General features: G+C 42.3%; 1 long non-coding RNA gene across 1 annotated transcript; it reads left to right on the forward strand.

Annotated features, from left to right (window-relative positions):
* The first annotated feature begins 1,231 nt into the window (after positions 1-1,231).
* Positions 1,232-6,854, forward strand: LOC124078758 (uncharacterized). Its single transcript, XR_006847037.2, has 3 exons — positions 1,232-1,319; positions 2,779-2,884; positions 3,396-6,854. It is a non-coding gene; the product is annotated as an uncharacterized LOC124078758 (long non-coding RNA).
* The last annotated feature ends 15,702 nt before the right edge of the window (positions 6,855-22,556 follow it).

Genomic DNA, 22,556 nt, shown 5'->3' on the forward strand with positions numbered 1-22,556 from the left:
GTTCCCACAGTCATCCAAGCAACAGGAATGAAAACTCAACCCCCCAAAACCAAAAGCAATCTGTTTGTCAAATGCATCATTCAAAACTCCCAGGACTCTCTATTTCCATGCACATCATTAACAAGCATAAGCACAGCCTCAGTGATCATGTTAGTCCAGGCTGATGTTTGTGGCTTGAGCGGCTTTAGCAAAGAGCACTCCGTCTTAGGCAGGACAAGGTTGGTCTTGCCAAGCTTATTAACCCTGCTTCTGAGCCCTGGGATTTGCAACTATCATCTGTTTATAAGGAAAGTGATTATTTGTTTTATTTCATTATTTCTTTTCCGTTTCTTGTTGCATTTCCCTGGAATTTTCTTTAAGCACTTACACCCAATAAAAATACTTTAGGGAACAGTAAATTTCCAGAAGGGTAAACATACCAAGTTTTACTTTTTGTGAACTTTAACAAGAAATTCTCTACCCAATTGGAAGGTGAAGTTCAAATTCTTTCCATATTCAACAGCCCTCACGGTGACAGCAAACAAGCTCTTCAAGACAAGATGGCAGGAAGCGTCACCCCTGGAAAAAATTACTCCAGTGAGACACTCATCCCAGAGAAGCCATGTGACTCTTTCCAGGTCCTTGAAGTCAGAGTCAAAACAACCTCCCCCTCCATGCCTCATTTTTGTGAACCTGCCATTCTGAACCAGGGGCAGGGACAGAGAATAAAAATCAGCAGGTGAGGTCAGCCATCCATACAGAAGCTTGTCTCTGTCTTTAAAAGCAGAATAATAAACCCAGGCACTGGGTACACCCGAGACCCATGTGTTTCGATCCAGGTGGGGGGCAGCAGAAACATTGCCCACATAGTAATCTCAATCACCATGATGATAATACTTTGGGAATATCCAGGAGGAGGGCAAAGAAGGTGCAGATTGCTTTGCTGGTGTTTATTAAGTGTCATGCAGTCTAAGCAGATTTGATATTCTTATGGCTATTGTATAGATAAATCACACAAAAATATTAATTATAGGTCAGACCTAAGCTGCCTGATGTAAAGACCTAGGATGCAAAACACCATCATTTTACTGGAAGGCATTGGAGGAAAGTGTCTGACTGCCGGGTATCTGACTGCCTTTGAATAGGTAGTCCTCTAGTCACTTGCTACGTGACTTTGAGCAAGCCTTTGACTTGTTTCTCAGTGTTCTCATCTACAATATGGAGATCAGTTTGTTCAAATATGTATGAAGTGCCTACTCCATGCCAGGTGCTGAGAACAGAAGAGAGAGAAGAAGAGACAATTCCTGTACTTCTGGATTTAACCTTCTGGTGGAAAATGAGTAAGTACATATGCAAATGATACTGCGTGTTACATAGCTGTTAGTATTATGAGGAAAATAAAGCAGAGGAAAAGATTGGGATTACAGGAGTGAGAAGAAAGGAATGTCTGGGGAAGCCCTGACCCCAGGAGAGTGACATTTGAACAGAGATCTGAGGGGTACAGAGGTAACCCATGGAGAGATTTGCAGGAACAGCATTTTAGCAGAGGGAACAGTGGGTACACGGGATCATGCCTGGCACATTTGAGGAGAGAAGCTGGGACAATGTATCTGGAGCTGAGTGAGCAAGGGATAAGAGCTTAGAAGGAGAATCAAGCTGGGGCAAGACAGGTCCAGACCTGCTCAGCCCTAGAACATTGGGTTTCCTCTAAGATGGGGATCACTGGAGGGCTTGAAAGGCTCGCTGATATGATGTGGCATATTTTCCAAGGAGCTTCCTGGTTCTTATGTGGATAATATAATGGGCATAATATTGTATGTAATGATGCAGGTTCTATTTACAAATTTCCAGCACCCTAATAGCTCCTGGTTAGAGGGCCATGGAGACAGTACAGAGCTGCAATGGCGAGGTGAGGAGGACCAGCGGAGCAGAGGAAATCAGAGAGTGCTGTCAGGGCATTAGTCAATGGGACCAAAAGTTGGGCTGTGTCCAGGGGAATACATTCAGAAGCATGAGGACTATAGCCATGCCCCAAGCAAGATGACTGTGGCTTGTATGAGGACAACGGCTGGGATGAGATATGTAGGGTCAGAATCCAGATATAACTGGATAATAACTGAATGCCCTTCGTGGGTGGTTGTTTGGGGAGTAAATGGGCTACCTTATGTAAAACATTCCCCTAATAACACAAGCGTTGTGTGCTGTGGCATGGGTAGGCACATCATCATGGGAGGTCACATACCAGGAAATTTGTCTCTTATAAAATCAACAGTCTGTCCTTCCTCCCTCTCTTCCTCCCTTCCTTTATGCTTTTTCCCATTTCCCCTCCCTCCCTCCCTCTGTTCAAGCATCATGGATCCATTCAAGAACAGATTATTATGATGGCCAGCCACACAGGGTCTGGAGTCAGACTTGGATTAAACCCTGGCCATACCATTAAATAACTGTGATGCTTTGAGCAAGATCAAAATTCCCAACTTCTTATAACTTTTGTCTCTTCATCCCTTAAGTGGGCACAATAATGGTATCTACTGCCGTTTAAAGTCTGAGCTAATTTGTGTAAAACCATTAGTCTAATTCCCACGGTGAGAAATTCTTCATAAACCTGGTTATTATTATTTATTATGTTATCAAATCTGCATTGTCACCAATAAACATTATATGATATGTAGAAGGTACAAATTATATGTACATGGGCCCAGCTCTCTAATAGCTCATGGTCTAGAAAGGCAGCACAGAGCTGTTAGGAGGTAAGAGGTGCAGAGCAGCAGAGCAAAGACACATACCCTGTCCTCTCAGGGCCGTTTCAGTGGAACCTCATGCAGCCCTGGATTCAAACAAGGCTTCCTGGATCAGGGGAAGGATCCTCACTGAACTTCCTATGTGCATGCATAGATGTGGCCCGGTGAGTCCTGGGATCAGGTGTATCCACTGGACACTCATTTTAAAAAGCCAAATGTAAATGGATTGGAAAGGGGATTGGTGGAGTTGAGGGAGGGAAGTGCTGGGGACTACATTGGAGAGGGTGGTGTTGCATGCTTTTAGGATAATGTCAGGATATATCCTGGTGTTGTATGCAACTAAAAAGAATAAATAGATAAATAAATAAATAGATGGATAAATAAATAAAAAGGATTCCTGGAGGAAGAGATATTTAAACTCAGCCCTAAGGGATTAGTGGAAATGAGCCAGGCAAGTCGGAGTTGGAGTTAGAGTTTCCCAGCAGCCTTCAGGTACAGGAGGGAAGGAATGTGGACAAAGATCCCCAGACAAGGTAGATCCAGTCATCGAGTGTCAGCTGTTTCAAGAGACGAGAGGAGAGAAATCTTTGAATAATCAGGTGGCTGTTAAACTGATAAAATTAAGTGAATATTAAAACTCATGACACTGACTTGTTCATTTCTCCATCCTTCTAGGTCGCCTTAGAAGGGATGTGTGACCACATGGCACCTGCCTCAGCTAACGTTCTTGTGACAATGTCAATCAGGGGGGAGAGAAACAGGCTCGCCACTCCCCACAGCAGCCTCTCCTCTTATGACCCTGCCCCCTCTGTTTTTCTTAATATCCTCTGGGTCACTGAACAGTGAACATCTGACAACACTTTCTGCAGTTTCTCCTCCTGCAAGTACACACACTCACGAACACACACACAGAGATAAGCACACACACATGCACACACACAGATAAGCACATGGACCTTCACTCTGCTCAACTCAGATTTATGCTAATTCGCCCTCCATTATCTCTCCTCTTTTCCAGTCCTTTCCAATGTCATTACTATGATGTCACTCCGCTTGCTGCCACAGCCCCACAACTCACCCACATGGTGCTCTGTTCCCAGGACAGTCAGTGGTGGGAGCACCATTGCTGCCAGATCATTCTCTAAAAGCAAGGGCCGGCAAACATTTTATAAAGGGTCAGGTAGTAAATACTTTGGGTCCTGCAGGCCCCAAGATCTATGCTGCAATTAAGTCTGCCATCCAAACAGTGTGGCTCTGTTTCAAAAACACTTCATTCACTAGAATAGGTAGAGGCCAGAGTTGGCCCTGTTCTTAAGCAAAACTCACTGTCACCCCACAACCATTGTCCACACATTCTCAGTTCTTAGCTGAGGATTAAACCTACTAAACACCTCTTCTTATCTGAGGTTTGACAGTTTTTCCTCTGGGCGCCCCTCCCTCTCACTGTAGGTCTCAGCTTCCTGCCTCACCAAATCGTCCTTCTTCTGAGTATACCCAATTGTATGCTTCTTCTACCAAAATTGGTTTGTTAAAAATCTTCCTGATCTTTCAGATCCATCTCTATAATAGCTCTGTACCCCACAGCTCTTTTCAGAGCAAATTTATCTCAGAGAGTCAGGAAGAAGTCATTGGCGATTAATGATCCTACTGATAGGCTTCAGTAGAGAAGATACTTCTGTCACCTTGTCTAAGACAGTTAGACCACTGCTCTTCACTATAAATTCTTCTCCTTGTGGAGTGAGGTGCCCACATCCTCTCAAATCTGAGCAGGCTCTGTGATTCCTCCGACCACAAAATATGGCAAAAGAAACTAAGCTTTCAGTCTCATGGGTGAGACTGGCATTGCCACTTTCTCTGCCTGGAACTCCCTCTGGGAGCAACACCATGGGAAGAATATGACTAATTTGAGACCAGCTGCCATATCCTGGATGCCAGATGTTGGGGCTCAGGCGAAAGGTCTTAGGCGAGCCAGCCTCCTGTGCCCAGCAAGGTCCAGATGTGTGAGCTCAGTGGTTTTGAGTCATCCCCATTAGTCCATCCACAGCACCACACATCTGAATGGTACCCACCTGCAGCACAGGAACCCAAGGGATTGTCCAGCTCAACCCTGCCCAAGCTCCCCACCTACAGAATCAAAGACAAAACACAGTGGTTGCAATTTCTAAAGTCATTACCTTTGGAGCTTTTTCATAACAGGACAGTAAATGAATACAACAGAGGCTTCCAGGCCTGCACACCCACTCTCCCTGGTCGATAGGAATTTCACACTCCCATTCATTTTGTTAGTTGCATTCCCCTGTGCCTAGAATGATCCTCTGCTGTTAATTATCCCTTGCATTCTTCCTTTTATTGCCTTTTAACAACCTTATTTTACTTTTTCAGTATCATGTGAAATATTGTCTCCCCTAGAACTCTGTTCTGAGTTATTCACCGATTCTTTAATCTCCAGGCACATGGTTTAGAGGTTCATCAAGGTGGTTGAGTTGTTTGGAGGAGTTTCTTTTACTGCGTTTGCCTTCTCCAGTGGGTAGCGATTTTTTCAGAGGAAAGAACCATGCCTTCCTCATGTGTGCAGCTATGCTCTTGGGGTGGTCATTGGCCATTAGCAGTCCCTTAACAAGCCTTTTTTGAGTTAATCAATGCATATAAGATGTGGGATTTGCACTCTTGAAGTTGACCTGCTGGGTTTAAGTTGATGAAGGAAATCTGCTGTGTTCCCGACAAATCAAATCCAAACTTTCCCCTTCCTCATTTCAAAGGAAAAGCAAAATAAGTTTTGCTCATTTGCAACATCTAATGTATTTCAGGAAAAAAAAAATGGAAGGTATGTTTTGCTCTGATAATAAGTAATCTTTAGTTCACGGTAATTTAATGTGGCAAAGGTTTATCTCTCACATGTCACAGTCCAGTGCAGATTAGGAGCTTCCAGGTCAACTCTCCTCCAAAAGTGGCCAGGTATTCAGTCTTCTGTCCAAGACCTCTACCAGTACTGGAGTCCTTTCCATCTAGTCAAAGAGATAGCAGGAGGTAGGCTGGGGAGCACAGACCACTATTGATTGCATGAGACAGAGTGATATATCATTTCTCATGTTCCGCTCGGCAAGCACTAAATTACATGGTCTCCACCCCAAAACAGAGACAACTGCAAATGTAGTCTTTTCGTGCATCCAGGAAGAGGAAAGGATATGGAAATATACACTGTCTCTGTTACAGAGGTGACAAAGAACCAACTCCAACAACTCATGGTTTAAATCACCTATTTTATCTATTTTTTTTTTTCTTTAACAAAGGATCCCTCAGCCAAGTGGTCCTTGAGGCTCATTTTCTTACCTGAAGCTGAGAGTCTAGCACAATGATTCTCCAGTGGGATCACTTAACCCCCCTCTCCACCATCAGGGGAATTCTGGCAGTGTCTGGACACAATCTCGATTGTCATAACCCAGGGACTTTACCAGCCTTTAGGGGATAAAGGTCAGGGATGCTGAAAATCATCACCCACACAGGACAAGGGCCTACAGCAAAGAACCACTTGGTCCAAAATGTTAGTAACGGGGAGGTGGAGGATGAGCTGCCAGAGGCTGTAGCTGCTCAGTCCAGGGAGAAGCTGCAAGGATGCAATCCTGCTCCACGCCATATTCCACCCTCCAGCAAGGACACAAGTATGTCTCTACAAGGCAGCTCCACAATTCTCAAGGGCAGCAATGGGGACCAAGCTCTGTGTGAGCATTTTTAAGCCTCTGTTTTGGTCTGTTTGTCAATGTCCCACTGGAAAGCAATTTAGCTCTTAGGGGAAGAGCTGAAAATTGGCTGTTTTTCAAGCTAAAAGAAAAATGTTATGTGATATTTGGATGGAAGCCCTATTTTGTAGCCTCAAGCTCTATTTAATAAATAGGTATAAAAATTCAATGCATTACAATAACGTGTTCCTTTTTACACAGAACATTCACAGTGATTTGTAATGTTCAAACTGTGAGATATGGTGTCAATTGTCCAGGTTCAAATCCTAGCATTGTCACTTTCCAAGGACCATAGAATAAGTAGCATAATCTTTCTGTACTTCTATTTCTCATCTGTAAACTAGGAATAATGATAATAATAACTCCTAATAGGTTTTGGGGAAAGACACAAATGGAATAATACATGTAAGACAACTGCGTACGCCCTAGAATACAGTAATTTTTCAATAAATAGTGTTGGTATTACTGATAGGCAGTACGTTTCTATGATATTTGGAAGGAAACACAGCTGGGTTCCAAGTCCTCTGTTAGGGTAGCAGGAATTTGTTGGGTCTTTCCTTCTGTTCTTCCTGAAAGAGCAAGTGGAGAAGTGACAATATGTCTTCATGTATAGCTTTGGAAGAAATGTGTATGCAGCCAGGATTGTCACTCAAGCCCTTTGTGACTTGGAGAAAAGAAGACTGGTAGGCATCTGCAGGTGCCATCAACAACCTGAGAGTTGTCAGGTAAATGGGGATTGAATGTGTGCTCTGTCACATTGGATCACTTGAGTGAAATTCATAGGATGTTGCTGCTTTATTAAATGGAAGATGCGAACAATCATGGTCTCAAGCAAGGGATGGGCCTTTCTTGCATCTTAAGCTAGTTTCCTAGAAGCAGCCTTTAATATGATGACGCACTATTAGTGAAAGACAGAGAAATGGAAAGTAGGATGATTGAGGAAATGCTGAGGAGGTGTATCAGGTGGAGCACAAGAGGCCAATCCTTGGACAATGATGTTGGTTTAATCCCACGGGGGCCTTGGAAAAAGTAATGGTCGTACTCAGCTTCTGAGTCAGGGAAAGGAAGCTGCAGTGCCTCTATCCCTGTGCTCCTCACTGGCTAAGCCCTGGGGAGGCCATGGCATACTTTCTCATGCACTTGTGGCTCTTTTGCTGTTGTACCTGCAGGCAGTGAGGCCGGGAGCCATGCAGCAGCTCTCCACTTGCTGCTATTTGTGAACGACACAATGGAAATGGGTGGGGAGATAATATAAAAGGATTTGTGAAAAATTGTCAGTGACACTCCAACATCAGCAGATCTGCCTCGTCTGTTGTGATATTTCATTTCCTGGTAAAGCTAAGCAGAGGCTGTCACCAAGATATAGTGAGTCTCAGAGTGGTTTAACACAGACTTTCTTTAGAAAGGTGCATTACTAATGCTTCATTTACATCAAAGTTGTGAAACATTTAAAAACAAATTGCCTGTTATTCAAACAGGAAAGGAGGAGGTTAAATCATTGCTGTTTGCAGACAACATGATCTTATATGTAGAAAAGCCTAAAAACGCTTTCAAATAATTGTTATAACTGATGAATTAATTCAGCAAGATTGCAGGATAGAAATCAAAATAAAAAATCAGTTGCTTTTTTATACACTATTAATGAAGTTGCTGAGAAAGAAATTTTTTTAAAAAGTCTCATTCACAATAGCTACTCAAAATGAAAACACCTAGGAATAAATTAAACCAAGGAAGAGAAAGATTTCTACAATGAAAATTGTAGAAGCAAGAAAGTACACACACACAAATGGAAAGATATCCTATGTTTATGTATTGAAAAAAATTAATATTGTTAAAATGTTCATACTACTCAGCATGACCTACAGATTCAACTCAATTCTTAGCAAAATATCAATTAAAATTATCCACAAAAATAGAAAAAATACTCCTAAAATGTATTTTAAAAATCCAAAGACCCCAAATAGCCAAAGCAATCCAAAGGAGAAAGAAGGAAGCTGTGGACATTATATTGCCTCACTTCAAAACACACCACAAAGCTATGGGAACCAGATGACGCATGACTGGCATCCAGAAACACAGACCTATGGACTAGAGAAGAGAACCAAAAACGAATCCCGTATTCCCTCCAACTGATGTCCAACAAATGCAGCAAGAACATACATTGGAGAAAGGATGGTGCTGAGTAAATTGCACATCGAAATACAGAAGAAAGAAAATAGGCCTTCCTCTGGCACCCTATATAAAACTAACCCCAAATGGATCAAAGATTTAAGTGTAAGATGAAAGACCATGAAACTACTAGAAGAAAATATAGGAGAAATGACCCAGGACCTTAGTCTCAGCCAGAATTTGTTGGATACAGCCTTAATGGCACAGCCAACAAAAGCAAAAATTAGCAAATGAGATTATATCAGACTAAAAGCCTTCTGTATTACAAAGGAAATAACCCACAGAGCAAAGAGATAACCTTCAGAAAATATTTGCAAACTATTCATCTGAGAACAAATTAATTTCCAGAATGCACAAGAAGCTTGAACAACTCGACAGAGGAAAAGAAAAAAGAAAGAAAGAAAAGAAAAAAAAAATAAAGACAACCCAAAACAAACAGAAAAAATGAAATACTCTGATTTAAAATAGCAAATGACCTGAATAGACATTTTTCAAAAGAGGATACACAAATGAACAACAAATATAGAAAAACATGCTCAAATTACTAATTATCAGTAAAATGCAAATCAAAATCATAATGAGATGTCATCACCCCAGTTAGAATGACTCTTGTCATAAAACCAAAAACCAAAAAAAATAACTATTTTTATGGAGGATTTCAAGAAAGGGAGCACTCCTACACAGTTGGTGGGCATGTATATTAGTGCAGTCATTATGGAAAATAGTGTGGAGAATCTTCACAAGACAGAAACAGAACTATCATACGATCCAGCACTCTCACTGCTGGGGATATAGTAAAAGGAAAAGAAATCAGTCTGCGAAGACACATCTGCCTTCCCACGTTTGTTGGAGCACTATTCATAAGAGCTAAGACATGTAATCAACTCAGTTGTTCATGGATGGATGAATGGATAAAGAAAATAGGAACTGGAATATTGTTCAGCTATTAAAAGAATAAAATTCTGACATTTGTAACAACATAATTGAGATTGTAGAAAACTATGTTAAGTGAAAGAAGCCAGGCACAGAAAGAGAAATTTTGCATATTCTCAGTTATGTGAAAGTTAGAAAGTGTCCCCCAAGGAAGTAGAGAAAAAAAACATTGGTTAGCAGCGCGGGGGAGGGGTGAGAGAGGGGAGGATATGGGAGGAAGGTTCATGGGTACAGAGGTGCATTTGTGTAGGAGGAATAACTTCCAAAGTTCTGTAGCACAGTAGGATAACTACGGTTCACAGCATTTAATTGAATATTTCAAACTAGCCAGGTGAGAGAATATTGATTGCTCATAAACAGAAAGAAAGGATAAATGTCTGCGGTGATGGATGTGCCAATTACCTTGATCTCATCATTGCACATTATATACATGACTGAACTGCCACACTGTACCCCATACGTATATAAAAGTACTATGTAAACTAAAGTAAAAGAAACATCATGCTTAGAGAAAACTTCCCCCAATACATAAGCATGGTCTCCAGGTGACCTGTGTCCACCTCGCTCCTCCCTGGCAGCTCGGAGGCTCTGGCTTCTTATCCTTGCTCTGTACTCTCTCGGCTGAAGAATCTTGAAAAAATCACCCCAAACGCTTTTTCTTCAGTTACTTCATCTGTAAAAATACAGACAACTGTGCTTACCTCTTGACTCCAATCAGATTTATATATCTGGGTCACAGTCATGTTTATGTGCACACTGCATGCACTCTACATAGAAACAGAGGAAATTAAGGCAGGGAGATTAAACTCTCTCTTGAGTCACTTGAGAAGAACAGGAATCTTTCCTGTCCCACAGACTCTTTCTCGGACACAATTTCTAATCCACCATTTTGCATGGAAAGTAAAATAACGCCAGATAGACTATAGGGAAACAATAGCTTCACACCCAACAGCACTGCCATCGCCCGGGTGGTGGCCTCCATCCATTCTACCTGGCACGTGACCTAAGGAGTTACCTGTGCTCACTGGGCCTCAGCGCTCTCTGCTGCAAGCCTGGGCTCTGTGGCCACAGAGCTCCTTCCAGCTCTTCCTGCCTTTGATGGCAGGAAGCACCAACAGGAAGCATTCAGATGTGAATGGAGCAGCGGGGCTCAGTGGGGAGGTGGGAGCCTCCATGGCCCACAAGTGGAAATGAGAAGACAGCCAGCTGCCTGGAGAACTTGTATCCTCTGCTGGTCTGGGTCCACATAGAAGTTATTTATTTGTTTCTTTTCAAAGTTATTTCCAACCCTGAGTTTTGGAATTTGGTATTGATTAACAAAATCATAAATGTAAAGAAGGTTCCCTAAGAGGTACTTAAAGTTTGAGGAGGAGGAAGAACAGTCACATGCAGTGGCCACTCCTACCCTGAGCACTGGAGGTTACAAGGCACCCTGAATAGCTCTTTGAAACACTTCACCAAATGACTCTGTTGGGTCCCCCTATTAAGCAATCTGCTTCAGAAAGTTCCTTATTCTCCTGAACTGGAAAAGTCCCACAATTTCATTATTCTGGGGGGCTTGGTGCTGCCTCTTTTGAGAGATTTATCTGCCTGGCAAGAGGCCTGTATTACCTTGCTTGCTGGGCCTTGATAAGTGTCCCCGAACAAAGAGAAAACAATTTGTACAACTCTTCCAGTCAATTGGAGGCTTGGCTGTGGGATGAACAAAGCCCTGTTCCATCCCACGGTGCCAATTTGCCCTTATCAAGTGCAACAGAGAAAATGTGGGACGTGTTACCATCAGTATGGGAAAGCACTCCCAACAAAACGAGAAAACAGTGATTGGACTCGTTTTATCAACCCAGAGCTAGCTCCACAGCAATTCTCACACAATTACGCCATGTTAGAATAGCCTCACCATATGGCTGGGCATTGATCATTTTGCTGTGATGTTAATTTAATACGTAGTGTGGATGTTCACTTGTTTTGTTAATAATTTTTTTTTAATTTTGGCATTCTGATTGTATCCCATAATGTGTGCACATTGACAGATTTTTTTTTAATAAAAAAAAATATTGACATTTGTAGAAAAAAGATCTCCTGCACAAACACCAGGCTAAGGCAGGTGTGGTGGTGCAAGCCTGTAGTTCTGGCAACTCACAAGCATGAAGCAAGAGGATTGCAAGTTCTAGACCAGCCTTGCAAGTTAATGAGACCCTGTCTCAACATAAAATAAAAATAAATAAAATAAAAAGTGCTGGGGCTGGTTCAGAGGAAGAGTGCCTGCTAGCAGGTGCAAAGTTCTGGGTTCAATTAATTCCCAGTACCACACAAATAATAATAATAATAATAATAATAATAATAATAATAATAATAATAAAATAATAATAAAAATGCTATTTGAACTTTCATAGGAAACTAGGAGAGGCTCAGTTGTCATTACTGGCCTAAGAACACAGGGCTCACTAAGGCTGAGTGGTAACTAACTTCGGTCAGAGTTCAGTCCAGGACAATTTTATAGGGAGATATCTTTTCTATGCCAGAACCCTGGCATTTCTTTAATAAAATACTTTACAAGGATTGTGTTGTGATGTGGTCACAATGAACTCGTCTCTCAGACTACTGGGGAAAAGAAGATGTAATCAGAACCAAAAGATGTCCTGCCTGTGTTCTGAGATCTTGGGGACAAATCACATTACCTGGGGGGCAGAAAAGAGCCCACGCAGACATAAGAAAGCCACTGATGAGACAGAAAACGGTCCTAAACAGGCTGCCTTGCACTGTCGAGATGCTTTATTTTCTGACTTATGTTTCCCAGAACCTGTAGGATTCTGGCAGATCCCCAAGTCCGCTGCAGGACTGAGAAAGAGAGTTTGGGGCTTTCTACCTTCTGCCTCAGCCATGCCCTTTGATAGTCACCCATTTTCTAATCTAGGACCTTCATGAACACTTTCCTTTGGGAAGAAGGTCTACCATGGGATAAAATGTTTGAAACGGCTGGTCTAATCCCACCTGCTCTCTTCTAAAAGTGGAAGAACCTAGCACTGCAGAGACCATGGGACCTTACCATGGGCAGAGCCTCATCCTGAAGGAACATCCCATTTCATGACTCCCAGTTCCACTAACAGGGTTGACTGAACAATAGGGAACCACATACTCAGATGCCAGAATGTTTAGGCTGACCTTAGCTTTGGAGGGCAGAGGTGTTTGGAGGCTGGAGATAGGGCTGCTGGGAGATGCATCCTTTATTGTAAAGCAAAGAAGCTGGAATTTGGGGATTGGGAGCAGTAATACTAGAATACCAGTGACAACTCTAAGGACATTGTCTTCACAAAAAAAAATATTATTTATTAAATTTAAATGGTTATTTATGAATAATTTCTAACTTTCATGGCCATTCCAACTGTCCCTGCTGTCAGCAGGTATCTCTGACTTCTGTCTCGACCACAGAAAAATTCATCTTGCATACAATCACCTGAGGGTCTTTCTAACAAACAAAAGTGGACCCTGTTACTCTTTGGCTGGGAACATCTTGGTGGCCCTTCTTCTCCATGTCCATTGATTTCTTCTCTGGATTCATCTCTTATCTAGTTACCTTGTTCTACACATTCTAAGCACAATTATTTATGTTCTTCCTTCACATATCTGTCCCTGCTTTACAAATAAGCACCCTGGCACAAGTAAGCCCTTTTGTTTGAAACACATTTACTGTACATCTTCACCTGGAAAATTCAAGGTTCAAGACTTATCCTAAGAATTGCCTGAATCAGGAACTTGGTTTTATATATGCATCCTGTGTTAGATAAATGTTATATAACACACATTTATCAAGCAGTTTCCAGATTCTGGTTGAATCTGCTCCTGTGACTCTGTCTGCCATTAGCGAACACCTTAGGGTGGGACTAATGTTATACTCTCTCAAGCCTTATAATGCTCAGCCAAGGTCTTGGCATATAAAAGTTGTACAATAAATGCCCATTGAACTTAAATGTCTCTATTTTATATTCCATCTATTGGTTAAAACTCTTTGATTGAAGGAAACATAAACCAACGCAGATAAACTGAAGCCAAAAAAAAATGGATTCAATGGGGGTGTGCAGGAGTATTTAATATCTTAAGGTGGGAAACTGTTTTAGTCATATTTTCCACTGCTGAGACTGAAAGAGTTGCCAAGAAAAACTTAGGAGAGGAAAATTTTATTTGGGGGTCACAGTTTCAGAAGTCAAAGTCCATAGATGGCTGACTGCATGGCTCTGTTCCTGAGATGAGGCAGAACATCAAGGCAGAGGGGCGTGATAAAGGAAAGAAGCTCAGCAACCAGGAAGAAAAGAGGGAGCTCCTTTCACCAGGGACAAAATCAGTGACCCACCTCCTTCAGCCACAGCCTACGTGCTTATGGTTACCACAGCGTGATCCACACCAGTGGATGAATCCATCAATGAGGTCAAAGCTCACAAAAATCTAATCTCTGCACCTCTGAATATTCTCACACTGTCTTACACATGAGTTTTGGGGGACACCTCATATCTAAACCGTAATAGGAGATCAGAGGGACATCATGGGGGCTGATGTCAGGAGGATGAAGTCCTTTGTTGAAGAAGGAAACTCAAATTCTCTCATGCTTGAGGGTCTGATGAATTCTCTTCTTAATTTCTTTCTGAGGATCTCCTTCCTCTGCCTCCAAGTCCACAGGGAGAGAAGCCATCCCCTTACACTAGCTCAACCTAAAACCTTCAAAGCTTGATTTGAAGAGAATCTGACTCTCTCTACTTGACAACCAACCATTGCCAGGGGCAGCACTAAATGTAATGTGAAAGCTACATTCACCCATTTATTTGGATCTGCTTCAAGAGAAGTAGTTGTGGGCTACACAGGCATCTCAAAAATTGTCGGTCCCCAAATGTGCACCAAGAGTAGGCACCATTTTGCCAGGCTGGAATTCCCCAAGTTTCTCCACAGAGATCGAGTTCCTCAGGGCCATCAAGCTTGAGAGGAGACAAACACAATGCTGTGGTCTCATACGTGTGGGAAATGCTCAGTCAAACACACTTAAATATGTGTCTTTATTACAACATTTCTCAATGAATTTAACATGCAAATATGATTTATGAAATGGAAACAAAGAGGGACTCAGGAGTTGCATTCTCTAAACTTGTTTTTTCCAGAGAAAACGTTTTTCCCAAGAAATATCTCACAGCAGCAGAATTCTGTGGAATACACTTGGAGAACCCTGAAGTAGTCCAATGCTAATTATTTCACCCTGTGAGTAGAAATACCTTCCAGTCAATGTGTTACACTCCACCGATTTATAGTACTGGCATTTCCTAGACTGTACTTAGGAATCATTGAAGGGCTGTAAATTCCTCCTCCTCTCTTCCCTGTTCCCACTAGGTGTGAATCATGATTTCCCCTGGGAACATTACTCAAATAGAATTTTCTTCTCCATTCAGCTTTAGACCCAATTAAAAGTCTGCTGTGGTTTAGCAGATTCAACTTAGGATGTGGCCACTAGTTCTTCTTAAATAGTTGTTTCAGCAAATAGAAATGGGCTGGTAAAACAATGATTGTTGTTCACAGGGTGCAGAACAATATACTTGCATGCTTCCATGTTGCTGATGGAGCCAGGTCCTCTCCTCAAGTTCTTACTAAGCACGTTCTCGATTCCTGGTTCTTGGGGGGGGGCATTGATCCCAAGATAAATAAGACCAGGCTCCAACCTGAAGGTGCTCACATTTTAGTGGAAAAGACAGTCTTGACACATCAGCAGGTAACTTCAAATGTGATAAATGCCTTGTTGTAGGAAACAAGTGGAAAAGGCAGAGCATAGAGCCAGGTGAGCTATTCTGGAGGAGGTGGCAGAAAATATTCCTAGAGAAAGTGACACCTATTCTGTTTTGTTGAAAGGTTAAGTGTTCTTGACCAAAACTGGAAACCATTTTATGCATGAGTAAGAAGAAAGAGGAGGTCAAGGTCAATACCCTGGGTCCTGCTAATAGTTATGTGTCTGGCAGAGGAAATGAACTCAGGGCAGAAGAGAAGCATCTAGACAGCTGGGAGAAGAACAAAGGAGAAGGATGTTCAGGTGGACAAGAGGGCTTCAGGAAAAGAAGACAAAGAAAAAGAAAACAACAAGGAAAAAAGCCTCAAGTAGGCTGCAGAAAATCCAACAGAAAGCTGAAGTCACTGGTTCAAGTCCACATCTGGAGCTTGAGAATATTAGGGGCTTCCAAAATAGCAGATGGGGTTCCCATGAACTCTTTCCATTTTTTATCAATGTAAATCTTAAATTTGCTGATGATAATATCTCAATAAATGCCACCTTTAACAGAAACATGTCAAAACCTGAGACTGAAGGAAAGGGATGCAAAGAAGAGTCAGGTGGGCTAAAGGCTGATAGACATTTCTATCTGACTGTCCTGCAAACAACAGCCAAAAACTCACCCTGCAATCAGGAGGCATCTGGTTTATATTAGATACCATGAATCAGCAACCAGGTGAGTTTATATTTATGAAAGCTACTTCACCCTGTGGACATAAGTCACCTTTTTAGAGTGGGAATTTGACCAGAAGGTCCCTATGAGTTCCTCCAGGGAAGCTGAGCTCCCTGCAAGGCCTAGGTGAAGAGACAGAGACTTTGTTCTCTGGAGTCATACCCCAACTGGAAATGCACTCTTTCCCCTCCAACTTCAGAGAGGACGTAGACTTTCACACAGAGGTTGGAGATACTCTTGGACAAGACTGAACTTCCTTGGATGTAATAATAGCTAGAGAAAGGAGAAGAACAAGAAAAGTTTTTCTTCCTAGCTGTTCCAGAGGCAGCCATGACTTGCTCATGACCTTGGCAGGACACTTCAGCTCTGTGTGTTATTTATCGGTGCATGGCAGATGGCCCCCACACTGGAGTAAGGTGTCAGCGGAATGTCAGAGGGCTGGGGGTCCACGTCCAGGAAAGCTCTCTCCCACCCTGGCAGGTTGGTGCTGCTGTTGGAGGGAGGCTTCAGCTCTCTGCAGGGTGGTTGGAATGTGTCTCAAAACTCAGTGGCTGGCTTTCCCCAGAGTGAGCAATTTGTAAGATGACTGAGTCCCAGAAGTCACACAGTATTGCTTCTTCTGTATCCTATTGGTCAGATAGGTCGGCCTGAATTCTGTGTGGGAGGGAACACAGGACGGCATAGTGTCTCCAGAGGGCCTCCCTCAGGGGTCATCTCAGGACTGTCCGCCACGCTCTGTAAACTTCACTTTCTCACAGTCAAATACAAATACAGGTGCTGGTACTTTGTTCTTGTCACCCGTGTGGAACAGGATATGTCAACTTGGGAAGTTCAGCATTTTCTGCTTCTTGTTGTCTCTTCCAAGTCAGAATTGACGAAATAGAATTTGTAGCGAGTCCAAGGAACTGGTCTGGGAATGTGGAGGAAAATTCCCTTTTGGTTGGGGAGTGGTTCCACGCGGAAGGTAGAACGTGACTTGGGCCTTTGAAGATGCGCAGAGTTTCAACAGTCAGAGGAGAGGGGGTGCAGTAGAGCAGCAGGGCTAAGACATTGGCAAGACAGGGACTAAGAGGCACAGAAATGTAAGGACGGAGCGGAGAAGTAGGGCTCTGCTGGATGGAGCTCATGTGTGTGCTTGTGGATACCAAGCAGGGTGAGTCAGACAGAAGAGGAACCAGAGGGGGAGCCTAGAAGTCACCACACAGTCAACTTCCCAAATGCCAAAGTCAGGCTTGAAGACAGACCTCATTTTCTGAGCAAATGTTCCTTTTTGGAGAAGGCATATTTAGCAAAAGGATTCCCACATGCTGGTCATTTGCATATAAATTTCATAACTTTCGTCACATGGATGTATGCAGCCCCTAAAATGTCATATTAGTCAGCTCTTCATCACTGTGACCAAGACACCTGAAAAGAACAACTTGGAGGAGGAAAAGTTTTTTTGGCTTAGGGCTTAAGAGGTCTGGTCCATGGTTGGCCGATTCCACTGCTTTGGACCTGAGGCAAGACACAACATCATGGTAGAAGGATGAGGCAGGGGAAAAGGACTTACCTCATAGCAGCTGAGAAGGAGAGAGAGAGAGAGAGAGAGAGAGAGAGAGAGAGAGAGAGAGAGAGAGAGAGATAAGATATAATCCCCAAGTCCACACCCGCAGGACCAGCCATGCCCCACCTGCCTACTGTTGCTGCCCACCACAATAGTCATTTCAAATAATCCACTGATGAGGTTCCAGCTCTAGCAATTTAATCATTTCGCCTGTATTAACAGAGGAGCTTTGGGGGAGACCTCTTAGGCAAACCAGAACAGATGTCAGCCATGACTCTCACCTTCAGTAACTCCCTCCTTCTTGGGGGTCTCTGGATTTAAGGACTGACTTCCTGGGAGTAGAACATGCCCCCTGTCATGAACTGCCCGATGAAGAGGCCCATGGAGCAAGGAGGTCTTCAGCCCATCTTGAAACTTGCAAACTTCTGGGTCAGAGACACTGGATGCTGTGCTGGGCCTAGAGGAGCTGTGAGGACAAGAGTCCCTCACAGTGGACACCTGGTTCTAGTCCTCTGTGGGACAGTCAACAGGATGCCCAGTCAAGCCCCACAAAGTTTGCAAAGTTCCCACTCTTCACCCTTAGAGATTACTGACCACACACCTGGAAAAAAATCAGTCGGTGTTGTTTGTTTTTTCTCTTGCATAAAAATACTTCCCAGTTTTCCTGCTGCCTACTTTAAAGTTCATTCAAATGCCTATTTTGCTCAGCCAGGATCAACTTCGTCTCTGGGATCAATCACTGTGTACCAAAAGAGACACGGTCAGGACCTCATTTTTCTAAGTTCAGAGCGGCTCATCAAACATCACTCCAGGTCAATTGGGGCTGCCTGTTATAATGACAAAATCCATGCCTTCAATTTCTTAATTAACTAAATACAATGAAGTCTGTAAATTGACCAAAGCAGGGAGGGTCTCCAATGGAATTAATTAGAATATTGTGGGGGAGGACTTGACGATTAATCCAGACTTTATAAACCTATGGGGATTTTTACGAGAGCCCAAAATAAAACATGTTTCTATTTTAAAAATTAATTTAGAAAGTGATATTTACTCCAGCAGATTTTTTTTTTTTTCTATTGGAGGGGGAAGTCATAAAGCATGTCAGCTTACTTCCCAGGGTGCCATCTAAAAAGGGCTCTCTTTGACATTCTGGATAAACAATGAGCTTTGAAAACTGTCCAGGGCAGTGCCATAGGTGGGCAGGTGGGGATGTGTTATAAACTTCATCAGCCTCCTTTTCCCCAATGATGCATGTGAATCATTGCTGATAGAATCACATTTTCTACCTTACATTAAGTATAAATAAAAAATTATTAGAAGATTTTGCAATGAACTATTGAAACCTATGTGCAAAATTAGAATGCTCAATATGTAGCAACAAGTCAAGTCCCAGAGCTTTGTGGCCCCATACTGGGAGAATTCATGGACATCTATTCTCTACAGTGCAATGCTCTGGACCCTCTTGGGGGTTAGGATAAGGCACCTGCCTTTGCCTTCAAGGAGAACACAGGTGTGCAGAGAGCTTGAATGTTCAGAAGTCTAGGAAAGTGAGTGTTATGTAGGACCAGCGACTATGCATGGGGACATGGTAGCAAACAGAATAATATGATTTTTTCCATCCAGGGGCCTGAAGAATCTTCATTCAGAGTCAGAGGCTTAAGCTAAGCTGGGAAAGACAAGAAGTATCACCTGTCATGGGTCGAGAGGCCTAGAGAACATGTTCAGCCCCTTAAGGAGCATTGTGCAGGGTCCAGCATGGCTGCTGCACTGAGTTTTTCTGAGTCTCCTTATAGTCGAAGTGATAGTGGTTGGATAATAGCAGTTGAATTGACTAAGCCAGAGTCTTAGTGATAATGAATTAAAAATGCAATTAGTAAAACAACAAAAACAAAACAAAACAAAAACAATCAACAATAAAAGAAATGCAATTAGCTATTTTACATTGCTTTCACAAATGCAAATTAGAAAGGATACTTGATAAATTATGTAGAAAACAGAGGTTAATAGATCCCAGCCTGGGCTGTAATTATCTGTCAATTTCTGGAGGAAGGTGGTTTACAGTCTGCATTAACAGGGTAAGGGAAGAAAAGAACCGTCAGTTACTGGGCCCTGTGCTTTATGCCCAATTTCTAGTTGACTTTTCTGACCTCCATTCAAGAAAGGTCATATGATGCCCAGTGTATAGACAGAAATCAAGACCCAGAAACAGAAGTCATGAGTCAAAATTCACACAATGACTGAAAAGCCTGATTGCATCTGGCATACTGTTTCCCCGAAGTTCAAACTCTGTTTCACTAGTAGTTGAGGTTTTTTTGTTGTTGTTGTTTTAATTCCATGATGTAGTGATACTTGACTTCAAATGATGATATCGGAAAATTTATTAGTGACTATTTTTGTTTTAAGAAACTTAGCTAACGATGTACTTCACCAAACAATTGTGAATTAACAAAACCAGGGCATGTGCATATTAGAAGAATATCTGAAATTCACAATTTAGTTTAAAAATATATACCCATTAATTCAGAATATGAAACTGCAAGTTCACTAGTATTTACCCTTCAAACTACCACAATTAACAATAGGAAAGTTTGATTAAATTATACTAATTTACAGCAGCAAGGTATTGAGTGGCCAATGAGAATACAGCTTTCAAGAGTAAAAAGCATACCCAGAAAAAAATAATTTCCAATTAACACATTCTTAAAATTTTATATATAACAAACAGTTTAACAGAAAACATCTTTATTATTCCTTCTGAGCAGATGTAAATGTAAGACCTCAGATAGATTTTGTATTCCTCCATTTTTGAAATAGGGTCCTCTGCTTTAGGAACAATGTACAATAAATATCTCCAAATAATAATGTTAGCATGTGATAAATTAGCCCTGTGATTTATACAGGAAAGGTGAATAAATGTGACAGTATTTGTAGCAAGATCAAAAAAGCAGACATCGCACTTAATTCCAAAGCCAGCCATCACTCCAAGATGCCTCCTATTTCCAGCCACGGTCCTTGTATCTACTTCTGTCACTTTCTCCATACCCTTTGTGGCTCATCTTCTTTTGTGTGAACTTGTGCAACGCCCCATCTGCTGTGATTCACCCTGTTCTAATTATGCATCCACATCGTGTCTCTATAAACCAAAATTTTATCAGGTTTTATAATTAATCAGCGCCTCCCAGGTAAAAGATGCAAATGCAACATTTTAAAAAGATGTTATTGCTGAAAGTAACTTGCACAGGTCTGAACACATTCGGTGCAAATGGTGATTTGGGACAGAGAAGACTCACACATCTTAATTCCTTCAGTGTCCTAGGAGGCTGCTAGGTCCAAGGCAAGAAAGGGCTGAGAACCTGGCCTCCTCCGGGCATCTCACCACAGCTCTGCCTTTTGCTAGTTGGGAGACCTGGCAAATCATTCAACCTCCCTGTCTCTCAATGTTCTCTTCTTCAGGATGAGAAATAATCCCTGGCTTTTCTTTCAGGTCTGGGAGACTTGCCCCCTGTTTGCTGAGACATTTTTTCCTCTAACTCAAATGAACCATCACTATCTGCAACAGACAGTATTGAGCATCTCTTTATATAAGACACAAGATTTGGAGATTTGGAGTTCCCTTTTAGGTCTGCTACTCAACAAGACAGGCCCAGAAATCATTTCTCTATATCCTTACCTATTATTTATCAAAAATTTGTGTGATATCTCTACCATATCACCTACAAGAATTAACTTTTCATCTCCATTCTACAGATAAGGACAGTGAGGCACAGGGGGTTCAGGAACCTGTTCAAAGTCCAGCAAGTCAGAGTCCAGGTGTTTAGCTATGACCCAACACAGTCTCTCAATGAAAGAAAACCTTTTCTTAGTACATCTGTATGGAACAGTGGAAAGAACACCCTTCTCAGGATGGAACATACCCAGGTCCTAGCTGATTCCCACCTGGACAGTCCTTAGCTGCATGGCTTTAGGCAGCAAACAAATGGTCACCTATAATCTGAGATTGTGATACCTACCTCATTGAGTTGAATTTCTAAATAAGTTAGAAGATAAAATATTGGTGTAAAATTCTTAATCAGCATGTGAAACATACAAGAGCTTCCATTGTCACTTCCAACAAATAATGGAATAAAGATATGAAAATTTCAAGGACAGGTCTATAAAAGTCACTGATAATAAAAACGGCTTTATATTATTCACTTCTGTTATGGTTTGGATATGAGGTGTCCCCCAAAAGCTCATGTGTGAGACAGTGCAATGTTCAGAGGACAAATGATTGGGTTGTAAGAGTCTTAACCCAATTGGTGATTTAATAACCCCATAGGGATTAACTGAGTATGGGGACTGAAGTGGTGGGGGGTGTCTAGAGGAGGGGGGAATCACGGTGTGGCTTTGAGATATATATTTGAATCTGGAAAGTGGAGAACTCGCTCTCTGCTTCTTGACACCATGATGTGAACTGGTTCCCTCCCCCACCCTCTCCTGTCTTGATGTTTAGCCTCACCTCAAGCTGAGGAATGGAGCAGGCATTCTATGGACTAAGACCTCTGAAACCGTGAGCCCTCAAAAAAATTCTTCCTCCTCTACGTTGTGCTGGTCTTGTGGTTTAGTCGCAGCAGTGAAAGAGCTGACTAAGGCAACCTCTGAGCCAGGCATCGCATACACCTTCCCTAGTTCCCTTGGTACAGCCCAATAAGATTTATAAAGTCTTCCCTTCATCCTATTCTAGTTAGCTTTTGTGTGGTCGTGGCCAACTTATCAGACAAGAACAACTTAGAAAAAGGCAAGTTTATTTAGGGCTCACAGTTTCATAGGTCTCAGTCCATAGATGGCCAACTCCATTGCCCTGGGTCCACAATGAAGTAGCAAGTCCGTCATGGAGAAAGGGTCCAGAGGAGGAAAACTTCTCAGCTCATGGTGAGGCCAAGAAGCAAGGGACAGGGAGGGGCCATAGGACAGATGCACCTTTCCAGGCCATGTACCCTGT

The sequence above is a fragment of the Marmota monax genome, unplaced genomic scaffold, assembly GCF_021218885.2.
Source record: "Marmota monax isolate L192 unplaced genomic scaffold, Marmota_monax_Labrador192_F-V1.1 WCK01_AAM20220418_F8-fsc00009, whole genome shotgun sequence".
NCBI classification, from domain to species: domain Eukaryota; kingdom Metazoa; phylum Chordata; class Mammalia; order Rodentia; family Sciuridae; genus Marmota; species Marmota monax.